The following is a 13,071-nucleotide window of genomic DNA, read 5'->3' on the forward strand; positions in this document are numbered from 1 at the left end:
GTCTGCGGGTGGTTTCTTGTGCTCGCAAGCTAAGATGACGTAGGCACGTCACATCGTGTTAAATGTGATATTACGGGGCAGCCTCGTCTTCATGCGCTCGATCTGAGCCATGGAATTGGTGGTGTCTTTGATCCTAACCGTTGTCTCAACGAGAGATCCAGACCACTGATTTTAGCAATTTGATCTCGATCGTCGATTTGAATACGAACCGCCTTGCCGTTCGAGTTTCGAATCTAGACTATTTGATTAAGCGCTTACCTCGCCGTTTGATTCGATACTGATCAACTCTAACCGCCTACAGGAAATTTGAGCCATTGTCTTGTGGTTGAGACATTTGGATCTTAACCATTGAAGCTTCGCCTATATAAAGCCTTCATCCCCCTCCTTAGGAGATTACAGTGCTTTCGAAAACTGCTCAAATCTTCAACGAGAATAGAGCATTCTCTCTCCTCATTTCCTCTTAACGTCATGGTGGCTCCCAAATCGAAGAAGGTCGCTTCCAAGGGGAAGGGGAAGGCTTCCTCTTCTGCCATTGCCACTGTTACAACCACCTCCGACATGGCCCAAGCCTATTATAGTGAGTTTAGGGGAGTGCAGGATGGGACTGAGCCTATGAATGAATAAGATGAAGAAGATGAACAATATTTGTTCATCTTTTATGGCGAGCTTCGTCTACTTAGGTGAAGTTCAGCTATCCAAGCGAGCTTACATGTCAGGCGAGCTTTGCTTTGGTCAGGCGAGCTTTGCCTTTGTCAGGTGAGCTCGGCTTTGTTAGGCGAGCTCTCTTTGGTCAGGCGAGCTTCTGCTTTTGTCAGGCGAGCTCAGCTTTGGTCATGCGAGCTTCTGCCTTTGTCAGGCGAGCTCAGCTTTGTCAAGTGAGCTTTGCACTAGGTGAGCTTAGCTTGATGGAGTTCGCCTGCACATGTAGGCCGCCTGTTTTAAAGCTTAATTTTTTTTTAACTTTGGGCTAAAAATCTCTAACTTCTCTTGTTTTATTTTGCAGCTGCATTCTCTAACGAAGCTCTTCTGGGGGCTAGTGCCATTGGCCTTGCTGGTGGTATGGGCTTCTCAGTCCTGCCTAAGTTCCCACTGCTCGACACTGTGCAAGTGTTAGATGCTGACAAATCTGAGGAGCTGGTGCAAAAGGTGTCTGAGGGACACTACTTAACGTTATGTGAAATGACTATTGATGCAGCACTGATGGACAATCAACATCGGGAGATGAAAAAGCCCAACTTTCTATTTGGTGATGCTGTGGATAACCTAACTGTTTTGCTTCTCGGCGAGAGTAGATGGCTCCGCATAGTAGATGGTGTCCGATATTTCCTCGCCAACATGATGAGGGGATTTTCAATAGTAGAGCTTTGCTCACTCTCAGTGCCAAGAGTGATGGATTAGGACATGATCCCTACCCAGGATGGAGTGACCTGTGGAATTTTCCAGGCTCAAAAGCGGGATTTAGCATCGACAGCTCCTACAAGTACGTCACCGCTCTGCATCCAGGTCTTCTACAGAGCGATTTGTCAATGGGGTAGATGACTTGTTAGCCTCTTTGTTTTGATGATGTTTAACAAACAATTTACATCTAATATTATTTGTCTAATGTTTGTGTTTTCTATTCATTATAGACAAATAATATGTTAGAGGATGGATGGAATCAAGCTTTTACGATCATATCCAATGTGTTGGCCTTCTTGTTTTGATGATGATTTAACAAACAATTTACATCTAATATTATTTGTCTAGTGTTTGTATTTTGTTATTTATTATAGACAAACAATAAGTTGAAGGTTGGATGGATTGCGCCATAACGATCATATCAAATGAAGGTTGACGGAATAGTAGGTGAAGCTTTGTATAATTCAAGTTAAAGATCTAAGTTCAAGCTTCATCCGCAAGATTACCAAGTCAAGCTATTAAAGATCAAGATCAAGCTTGGGTAATTTAGTTTAGGAGTTTATATTATGTGTGTTAGTACCTTAAGCTCAATATAATATTATACACACACATTATATAAGTTTTGGGTTCTATGCATATATATAGTTATATATATACATATATGTGTTTTGGGTTTTTATGTTTATATATATGAAATTACATATTTCATACTCTATTGTGTTTTAGTATTTATTGCATAGAATATGCAATTTTATGAAAATATTATATTCTTAGTTTATTGCCTTAATAACAATCATATACATCTTCTATTAAGTCTACAAAATCATTTTGTATTGTTTCAAAACATGGTTAAGCTAAAATATCAAAACTCATATGTTCACATTTTCATGTTTTGGACTATTTTGTAAAATGATGATATTTCTTATTTAGGAAGTCCTTTTAAAAAACCAATTTTTGTAGCATGTGTATTATCATGTCTACAATCATTTTCCAAAGTTTCACAATTTTTGGAATTAATTTGATATTTTTAAATAGGGTTTTAAGGTCACAAGAACTGTTTTCAAAACCTGTATTTTCAATATATTAGTTCTCGGTCGACCGCCACGGTCGACCGCGCCTGGTTCTTTTCTTGAGTGGGTAGCAGCAACTTTCACGGTCGACCGTGACGGTCGACCGTCAGCCTTTAAGTTCCCACGGTCGATCGCCACAGTCGACCGTTGCTTTCTTTGGATATTTTTTCAGTTTTGGTTTTGCCTCACGGTCAACCGCGAGTTTCCTACGGTCGACCGCCGCACTGTCTTTTCATTCCCAACGGCTATTTTCCTACAGCCGTTGTTTGGGGCTTTTTAGTCTTTTGTTTGGGGTTTTTGGCTGAGGCTTTGGGAGGCTATAAATACCCCCATGGATCTCAGTTCTGAACTAACTAATGAGAGTGTTTTAAACAAGTTTTAAATAAAAGTTTAAGTGTGTTTAGTGTCTGTTTTGTTTGTGAAGAAGTTTTCTCAAGTGGAGGAGATCATCTTATTATTTGGCCTTCAATCTCCATCTCTCCATTTTGTTATTCATAGAAGAATCTCTAAACTCATATCTAGCTATTTATACGTTTGATTTACATTTCCATAAGCTAGTATTTGTATTGAGTTTAGATTTGATTTGATTTTCTTATTACTTGCACACACAACCATTGAGCTTATTGTATTTACATACATTATATAATTAGGTTGTGGGGAGTTGTAACAATTGAGAGTGAGCTACATTGAGTTCTCATCTATTGAGGAGAACATATTTGTTATTACATTGTGAGTGTTGTAAGGTTTTTGGTGAGCTAGAAAACCAAATGTGTTGTGAAGTTTTTGGTGAACTAGAAAACCGAGTGTGAGGAGTGAATGTTGATCGGTGAGCGTTGAAAACCGACATTATGAAGTGATTGTGAACGTTGATCGGTGAACGTTGAAAACCGACATTGTGAGGTGTAAACATTATTCGGGTGAGCGTAGAAATCCTGGTTGTGATAGTGGATTTCTCCTCGGGAGTAGGGAGCGGAGACGTAGGATGGAAGATCCGAACTCCGTGATCATTTAAATGTGTTTGAGTTTGTCATTGGCGCATTTGCTTTTGCATTTATCTTATATCGCCAATTGTGCATTGCTCATTTATTTCATCCATTATCTTGTTTATGTTCATTTTGTGTTGTTTATATATCCTTGCATATATTTTTATCATATAGGATATATCTCATTGTTCATATTGATTATTCTTGCTTGTAACATATTGTATATCTCTCTTGCAAGAATAATTTGTTATTAATTTTAATTGGCATAAAATTGGATTAGATTAGCATAAGACCCTAATCACCCCCTCTAGGGTCTAACAATTGATATCAGAGCTTGGTGCTCTTTGATTTAAGGTCTAATCACATTGAGTTAAAGATTCGAGTTATCTTTTTGTGCTAATCCAATTTTTAATTTTTATATCTTGCTTGCTTTTTATATTATGGATATGTATGGTTTAGGTTATGCCATTAATATTGCTCCTAGATTAGATAATTTTCCTTATGCCCAATGGTGTATTAGATTTAAACTTTTTGTTTAATCTAGATACTTTGATTTATGGGAAATTATAGATGATGCTTATATTGTGCCCACTTTGAAAAAATCCAAGTGGAATAAGAATGATCATCGTATGTTTACAATGAACAATATTTTGTTAGAATATTTTCTAAATGCTTTTAATTTATCTATGTCTAACAAGTTTTTTCATTTTGATAGTGCTTACACTTTATGAAAATTTATTGAAGCACATCAATGGAACTTGGAGGCGATCCAACAAGCTTTGGCGGATTTGACTTCAAGTTCATATGGAGCATCATGCACACGAGCACTAGGCGATAGCCCTAGTGAGGTTTGCGAGTTCGTACCCGATAATTATTTATCTAGTGATGAACTTACTTGTGCTAGTGATAAATTATTGCATGCCTTTAACAAATTACATAAAGATTTTATTGATTTACAAAGCAAGCATGTTAATTTGAAATCCGATCATGAGTCTTTAGCTTCTAAGTTTGATACTCTTTCTAATTAGAATATGATCCTTAAAGAAAATAATAAAAAAATTAAAATTGGATCATGATTCTTTAATTTCAAACTTTGGTAAGTTAACTCAAGAGAAAGATAATGCCATGCTAGAAGTAGAATACATTAGAAATGAATTTGATTCTTTTAAGAATAACCATACATGCTCTACTTCTATTATCAATGATGTTGTATCTAATGATGAGTTAAATCATGTGAAAAACCACATATCTTGTTTAGATTCAACCTTAAACACATGCATTGATAATCATAACAAGCTTATGGACTTGTGTGCAAAGTCTAATGCAAACTCTTCTAAGAAACCTACACACTATGCACACATGTATAACAAAGTCTATAAATGCACTAATTGCGGTCGTAAAGGCCACATTGCTAGATTTTGTTATAATGCACAAAAACCCATCAAGCTTAATCATGTTTGTGCATCTCATCACGCTCACATGTACACACACATATAGATCATCATAAACATGCCCATATGTACAAATGTGAGTTTTGTGGTCGATTTGGTCATTTGGCCAAATTTTGTTTTGATTTAAAGAGAGTTTCACATTTACAAAATAATTTTAAAAGATTATTCATATTTACAAATGTTTCTAATGTTTCCCGTGCATAACCGTTTGGTCAACATAAGCAAATGCTTCCTTTCCATTGTACTTATTGCAATCAGAATGGTCATTTAAATAATTTTTGTTATGACCGTACTCGTGCACCACATGCACCTAAGAGGGTTCATAACCCTAAGGCTTTGAGCTTAAATGATAGGGGTCATGTCCCTAAATTTTTCGGCACCAATAGTGTTTGGGTGCCAAAACCATTTTGATTTTTTTAACCAAGATTTTTTAATGTTTTTATTTTTCATTACTTGGTTTTGAAAAATTTGTGTTTATGAATTTAATTTGATTTATGATTTCATTTGGTTGATTTGTTTTTATTTGAAAACTTTTTTTCATGATTATCATGTTTCTCTTTTATATATATATATATATATATTATACTCACCCATGCATATTGATAGGGGGAGCTTTCACTCTCTTCATTCTTTTGTTTTCCTCTTCTTGATGTTGTCAAAGGGGGAGAAATATTATGAGTATATTCTTTCCTGTTTATATTCATGATATATTATACTTTGTATATTTATTTCCCTTCATGCATATATCCTTTTTGTAAATTGTTTGTCATCATCAAAAATGGGGAGATTGTTGGCCTTCTTATTTTGATGATGATTTAACAAACAATTTACATCTAATATTGTTTGTCTAGTGTTTGTATTTTGTTATTTATTGTAGACAAACAATAAGTTGGAGGTTGGATGGATTGCACCATAACGATCATATCAAATGGAGGTTGGCGGAATAGTAGGTGAAGCTTTGTACAATTCAAGTTAAAGATCCAAGTTAAAGCTTCATCCGCAAGATTACCAAGTCAAGCTATTGAAGATCAAGATCAAGCTTAGGTAATTTAGTTTAGGAGTTTATATTATGTGTGTTAGTACCTTAAGCTTAATATAATATTATACACACACATTATATTGGTTTTCATATAGTGTATACATAAGTTTTGGTTTCTATGCATATATATAGTTATATATATACGTACATGTGTTTTGGGTTTTTATGTTTATATATATGAAATTACATATTTCATACTCTATTGTGTTTTAGTATTTATTTCATAGAATATGCAATTTTAAAAAAATATTGTATTCTCAATTTATGGACTTAATAACAATCATATACATCTTCTATTAAGTCTACAAAATCATTTTGTATTGTTTTAAAACATGGTTAAGCTAAAATATCAAAACTCATATGTTCACATTTTCATGTTTTAGACTATTTTGTAAAATAATAATATTTCTTATTTAGGAAGTCATTTTAGAAAACCAGTTTTTGTAGCATGTGTATTATCATGTCTATAATCATTTTCCAAAGTTTCACAATTTTTGGAATTAATTTGATATTTTTAAACAGGATTTTAAGGTCACAAAAATTATTTTCAAAACCTGTATTTTTAATATATCAGTTCTCGGTCGACCGTGCCTGGTTCTTTTCCTGAGTGGGTAGAAGCAACTTTCACGGTCGACCGTGACGGTCGACCGTCAGCCTGTAAGTTCCCACGGTCGACCATCACGGTCGACCGTAGCTTTCTCTGGATATTTTCTCAGTTTTGGTTTTGCCTCGCGGTCAACCGCGAGTTTCCCACGGTCGACCGCCGCACTGTCTTTTCATTCCCAACGGCTATTTTCTTGCAGCCGTTGTTTGGGGCTTTTTGGTCTTTTGTTTGCGGTTTTTGGCTGAGGCTTTGGGAGGCTATAAATACCCCTATGGATCTCAGTTCTGAACTAACTAATGAGAGTGTTTTAAACAAGTTTTAAACAAGTTTTAAACAAGGGTTTAAGTGTGTTTAGTGTCTGTTTTGTTTGTGAAGAAGTTTTCTCAAGTAGAGGAGATCATCTTATTGTTTGGGCTTCAATCTCCATCTCTCCATTTTGTTATTCAGAGAAGAATCTCTAAACTCATATCTAGCTATTTATACGTTTGATTTACATTTCCACAAGCTAGTATTTGTATTGAGTTTAGATTTGATTTTATTTTCTTATTGCTTACACACACAACCATTGAGCTTATTGTATTTACATACATTGTATAATTAGATTATGGGGAGTTGTAACAATTGAGAGTGAGCTACATTGATTTCTCATCTATTGAGGAGAACATATTTGTTATTACATTGTGAGTGTTGTAAGGTTTTCGGTGAGCTAGAAAACCGAGTGTGTTGTGAAGTTTTCGGTGAACTAGAAAACCGAGTGTGAGGAGTGAACGTTGATCGATGAGCATTGAAAACCGACATTGTGAAGTGATTGTGAACGTTGATCGGTGAACGTTGAAAACCGACATTGTGAGGTGTAAACATTATTCGGGTGAGCGTAGAAATCCTGGTTGTGATAGTGGATTTCTCCTCGGGAGTAGGGAGCGGAGACGTAGGATGGAAGATCCGAACTCCGTGATCATTTAAATGTGTTTGAGTTTGTCATTGGCGCATTTGCTTTTGTATTTATCTTATATCGCCAATTGTGCATTGCTCATTTATTTAATCCATTATCTTGTTTATGTTTATTTCACCATTGTGTTAATTTATATATCCTTGCATATATTTTTATCATATAGGATATATCTCATTGTTCATATTGATTATTCTTGCTTGTAACATATTGTATATCTCTCTTGTAAGAATAATTTGTCATTAATTTTAATTAGCATAAAATCAGATTAGATTAGCATAAGACCCAAATCACCCCCCTCTAGGGTCTAACACAATTGAGGTTGGCAGAATAGTGGAGTGAAGCCATGCAATTCAAGTTAAAGACTCAAGTTCCCGCTTCATCCGCAAGTGTACCAAGATAGAGCATATTGAAAATCAAGATTACTTGGGTAAATAGTTTAGGAGTTTATATTATGTGTGTTAAGAACTTTAAGCTCAATATCATATACACATACATTTTATTAGTTTCTCATATATATATATATACATATATATATATATATATATATATATATATATATAGTTTTGGTTTTTGGTTTTCAAGTTTATATAAATATGAATTTGTAAAAGTGTTGAGTAATTTGTTTATATACTTCATAACAATAGTTTACATCTTTCTTTAAGTCTATAAAATCATTTTATAAAGTTTTAAAACTTAGTTTATGTCAAAACATCAAAATTCAAGTATCTCATGTTTTCATGTTTTGGATATTTTTGTAAAATGACAAGTTTTCACAAATCAGAAGTAAAATTCCAAAAATTACTTTTGTAACATTTTCATTAACATGTTTATAGATATTTCTTAAAGTTTTATAATTTTTGGAATTTATTTGATATTTTTTAACAAGGTTCAAAGTTGAAATTTTCTGTGTACATGTTTATGAGTCGACTCATGAACAGTATTGAGTCGACTCACAAATGACTGCGTAGTTTACAATTTGTTTCTGATGAGTCGACTCACAACATCATGAGTCAACTCATCATGTTGAGTCGACTCATGCCTGTCATAAGTCGACTCACAAACTGTGCTGAAAAATGAGTTTTGTTTCTGATGAGTCGACTCATGATCTTATGAGTCGACCCATGGTTTATGAGTCGACTCATGAATTTTATGAGTCGACCCATAAGTTGGTTTTTAGCCTGTAATGGCTACTTATGAGTCGACTCATGAACAGTACTGAGTCGACTCATAACACTGTAACGACTATATTTCTAGACTGTACTGTTTTTAGGTTTTTGGTCTTTTTGCCTTGTTTTCTCTCGGCTTTGAGGTTCCTATAAATACCCACACATATCCTCAGTTTTAAATATAAAAGAAATATTTTAAACAAGTTTAACAAGGGTTTTAAAGTTTGTTTAGTGTGTTTTAAAAGAGTTTGTTTGTGAAGAAGTTTCTTACAAGTGGAGGAAATCATCTATATTGTTTGAGCTTTATTTTAATCCATCTCTCTATCTTGTTTTTCAGAGAAGAATTTCTAAACTCAATACTAGCTTTGTATTAATTATTTATTGTTTATCATTTTCATCAAGCTAGGGTTTTACATTGAGTTTATAATTGATTTTCTCATTGCTTACACGCACAACCATTGAGCTTATTGTATTTGCATACATTGTATAATTGGGTTGTGGGGAGTTGTATCAATTGATCGTGAGCTTAATTGAGTTCTCGTCCATTATAGAGAACAACCAAAGTTGTATTCATGCTTAATTTGTGAGATCACTTTGTAATACACTTGTACACCGAGAGGAGTGTGTGGTGAGAGACGGGGTCGTCCCAAGAGGAGTGAGATAGGTAACAATACCTAGAGAGAGCTTGTAATTCCTAATGCTTGAGGGAGACACGGGCTAGAGACCAACACTTGAGAGGGTGTAAAGTGTGATTGTCAGTGTGTGAGATTGTAAAGTTTTCGGTGAACTAGAAAACCGAGTGTGAGGTGTAAACGTTATTCGAGTGCGCGTAGAAAACCCGTTTGTGATAGTGGAGATTTCCTCTAGGTGAGGAGCGGAGACGTAGGTCGTGGGGACCGAACTCTGTGATCATATTATTTTTTTTGTGATTGTATTGGCGCACTTATCTTTATGTTCATATCTTATATCGTCTTTGTATATTACTTGTTGTTTATATTCCCTACTATCTAGTTTAGATTATTTACCCTTGTGTTGTTTGTATATCCTTGCATATATCTCATAGTATATCTCATTGTTAGGATATATCCTTTGTCTATATTGCTCATTCTTGCTCATAACATATTATATATCTATCTTGCAAGAATAATATTTGAATTAGTTTTAATTGGCATAAAATCAGAATATATTAGCATAAGACCCTAATCACCCCCTCTAGGGTCTAAAAATTGGTACCAGGGCTTGGTGCTCTTTGATTTAAGGTCTAATTACCTTGAGTTAAAGATCCAAGTTATCTTTTTGTGCTAATCTTGTTTAGATTTCTTTTGTTATCTTGCTTGAACATATATACATATATTATGGATATGCACAGTGCATCTAGTTTAGGTTATGCCATCAATATTACTCCAAAATTAAATAATTTCCCTTATGCCCAATGATGTGTTAGATTTAAGCTATTTGTTGGATCTAGACATTCTTATTTATGGGAAGTTATAGATGATGCTTATATTATGCCCACTACAAAGAAATCCAAGTGGAATAAAAATGATCATCGGATGTTTACAATGAACAAGATTTTGTTAGAATATTTGCTAAATGCTTTTGATTTATCTATGTCTAATAAGTTTATTCATTTTGATAGTGCTTACAATTTATGAAAATATATAGAAGCACATCAAGATAACTTGGAGGAAATCCGACATAGTTTGGAGGATTCTTTTTCAAGTGATATTGGAGCTTCTTCATGCACACGGCCACTAGGCGTTAGCCCTAGTGTGGTATACGATTCTAAACCCGATAATGATTTATCTAGTGATGAACTTGTTTGTGCTAGTAAAAAATTATTGCATACCTATAACAAATTACATAAAGATTTTATTGACCTACAAAGCAAGCATGTAGAATTAAAATCCGATCATGAGGAGCTTGTATCAAAATTGGATGTCATTGCAAAAGAAAATACCATGCTTAAAGAAAATAATAACATGTTAATTTTGAAAAATAAAAAATTAACCACATCTATAACTAGCTTATCTCATAAAAAAGATAATGTCACATTAGAAGTAGAGAACATAAAAATTGATATTGCTTCCTTTATAAATGACTATATATGTGTTAGACCCTAGAGGGGGGGGGGGGGGTATGCTAATTAAAATTAATTAACAAGTTATCCTAGCAAGTATGAAATACAACAATGTATATGAGCTAGGATAAGCAATATGAACAACAAGATATATCCTAACAAAGAAATATATGTAATGTATGTGCAAGGATATATAAACTAACACAAGGGGTAAACAATCTAAACAAGATAGTGAATGAAATAAATGAGCAATGCACAAATGACGATATAAGATGAATGCAAAAATAAATACACCAAAGCACAGTCAAACACAATCAAATGATCACGGAGTTTGGACCTTCCGTCCTACGTCTCCGCTCCCCACTCCCGGGGAGAAATCCACTATCACAACCGGGTTTTCTACGCTCACCCGAAGAACGTTTACACCTCATGGTATCGGTTTTCAACGCTCACCGATCAACGTCACTCCTCACAATCGGTTTTCTAGTTCACCGAAAACTTCACAACACACTCGGTTTCTAGCTCACCGAAAACCTAACAATCTCACAATGTAACAAATATAAATTGTTCTCTAATATGGATGAGAACATAATAAAAGCCCACACTTAATGTTACAACTCTCACAACCCTAATATATTATGAATGCTAATACAATAAGCTCAAGTGGGTATGTGTAACAATGAGATTAATCAAATCTAAACTCAATATAAAACTAGCTTTAATAAGATGATAATCAAACAAATAAATATAAAGCTAGAAAAGAGTTTAGAAAACTTCTCAATAGATGACAAGAGATGGAAACTTCTCAATAGATCAAGAGGTGGAGGGAGAATAGTTGGAAGCTCAAACTTCAATAGATGATCTCCTCAAGCTCTTATAGAATTTTCTTCACAAACAAACTCTTGAAACAAACTTAAAAAACCCTTCAACAAACTTGTAAAACTCTTTTTAAAACTCTCTTAAACATCCATAAGAAGCAATGAAAGTTGAGGGCTTTTTATAGCCTCTTAAACTATAAACCCCCAAAAACCGAAAATATTAAAAACTAGCCGTTACTAGCCGTTATAGGCTGAAAAGACCAAAATACCCCAAAATCCAGCATTTTGGAAATTTGCGTATCTAGCTTTGTAAAATCAATTAAAAATAGTAAATCAGCTCCAAAAATTATGAAATTTTGTGGGAAGGTTCTAGACATGTATAATGACATGTTAGAGAAATAATATCTGAAAAATAATTTTCCAGTTGAGAGAAATAAATATTTAAACATAGATATACAGTTTCTGAAAATCTGCTAACATACACGATTTTGTAAAATCAATTGGGCATAGTAAATCAACACCAAAAATAGTAAAATTTTGAGGGAAGTTTATAAATATATAGATAAACATTTCAAGGAAAGAATTTCTTGAATATCACTTCCCATTTATAAAAATATATCTGTTTTGTAAAACATGCACGAACATGCACGAACGAAAAACATGATTTTGTAAATTCCATTAAACATAACAAATCAATTCCAAACTTGATGAAACTTTGCGAAATGTTTATAAACATGAAAACAAATATGTTAAAAAAAGAATTTCTCAAATTGAATTTCCATTTGTGAAAACTCATGTATTTTGCAAGTATGTCCAAAACATGAAAACCCAAAACCATGCATGTATATATATAACTATATATATACATAGAAATACTAGACAAATAACATTAGTGGTAAATTGTTTGTTAAACATCATCAAAACAAGAAGGCCAACAATCTCTCCCTTTTTGATGATGACAAACAATTTACAAAAAGGATATATGCATGAAAGGAAATGAATATATAAATTATAATTTACATGCATATAAACAAGGAAATGTATACTCATAATATTTCTCCCCATTTGACAACATCAAAAAGGGGACAAAAAGAATAAGAGAGCAAAACTCCCCCTATCAATAAGCATAGGTGAGTATAACATATAGAAAGATATAGGGATTGCTCCCCCTATCAAAATGCCATATGGAATATATGTAATGGATATCATGGCAAACATATGTGAGCAAGCATAAAAGAGAAATATGCTAAACACCACTCACATACAAAAAGACAATGAGAACACATATAAGATGTCAAAGTGAAAAAATAGTGTCTCATATCTAAGAACATAAAAACGTTTGTAAAGGTAGATTTATGAAATCAAAAGAAGAGAAACATGAGAATCATGCAAATAGTTTTCAAATGAAAACAAATCAACTAAGAGAAATCATAAATCAAAGTTAAAATCCAAAAATGTAAAATCAAATCATCATTGATTTAAAAATCAAGAGAGGTAATTATATCTAGCT

The sequence above is a fragment of the Asparagus officinalis genome, chromosome 9 (assembly GCF_001876935.1).
Source record: "Asparagus officinalis chromosome 9, Aspof.V1, whole genome shotgun sequence".
Taxonomy (NCBI): Eukaryota; Viridiplantae; Streptophyta; class Magnoliopsida; order Asparagales; family Asparagaceae; genus Asparagus; species Asparagus officinalis.